The sequence below is a fragment of the Ricinus communis genome, chromosome 4 (assembly GCF_019578655.1).
Source record: "Ricinus communis isolate WT05 ecotype wild-type chromosome 4, ASM1957865v1, whole genome shotgun sequence".
In the NCBI taxonomy this organism is placed as follows: domain Eukaryota; kingdom Viridiplantae; phylum Streptophyta; class Magnoliopsida; order Malpighiales; family Euphorbiaceae; genus Ricinus; species Ricinus communis.
The window spans coordinates 17,754,679-17,755,533 of NC_063259.1; the positions used below are offsets into that span (position 1 = coordinate 17,754,679).

At 31.3% G+C, this 855-nt stretch overlaps 1 non-coding gene across 1 annotated transcript; it reads left to right on the plus strand.

The window, feature by feature from the left end:
• Window positions 1–506: 506 nt before the first annotated feature.
• Window positions 507–616, plus strand: LOC112534447. The gene has a single exon (XR_003078735.2). It is a non-coding gene; the product is annotated as a small nucleolar RNA R71 (small nucleolar RNA).
• The last annotated feature ends 239 nt before the right edge of the window (window positions 617–855 follow it).

Consider the following 855-nt stretch of genomic DNA (forward strand, 5'->3'; position numbering starts at 1 on the left):
TAATATATCATACACCTATTGAAACAATAATCGATCTTTTCTAGCAGTAGACCCAGACCACGAAGTAACTTCTTAGTATTGTAGAAGTCATCAACCACCATATTAATTTTAGGCACTATCTCTTTCATCAATTCACACATCTGATCAAACCATCTTTCTGACATGTGATTCTTTGACTTCATGAACAAACATTAGCACCATGATCATAAATACCACAAATAATAAATACCTTATTGCTTGGTGCATCTTTAGTTTAGGCAAGCATCTTAACTTGCTTTATCAATTCAGCCAATTGCATGGCTATCTCACTACTAGCTACTACTTCATTCATTCTTACTCTTTTTGTCCTAACACTCTTTTATTACGAGTTAGCTCCTAACATCTCAAAGATATTATAAACCTCATCAGTTCTCTTTTTTAATATAGCACCCCCAGTTGCATTATCAATTATACATTGACATTGTTGTGTCAACCTATCATAAAATGATTGGTTAGTCACTAGAAGTAGATAACGATAGTGTGGGCATTACAACAAAAGTGATTTGAAGCAATCACGTGCTTCATAAAAAGATTTAGTATCCTTTTGATAAAAATTAGAAATTTCAGCTCTTAATTCTTTGGTCTTTTGATGTGAGTAAAATTTACTCATAAACTTTTGATATAATTCATCTCAAGTTCTCAAACAATTAGCAGACAAGGTCATTAAACAAGTTTTTATGTTTTCTTTCAATGAATAAGGGAAACACCTCATTCTTAGTTGATCCTCATTTAGTCCAAATAATGAAAAAAATATGAACTGTAGCATAAAATTCTATAATGAATATCAATGGTTCCTCACTAGGCATACCATAAAAT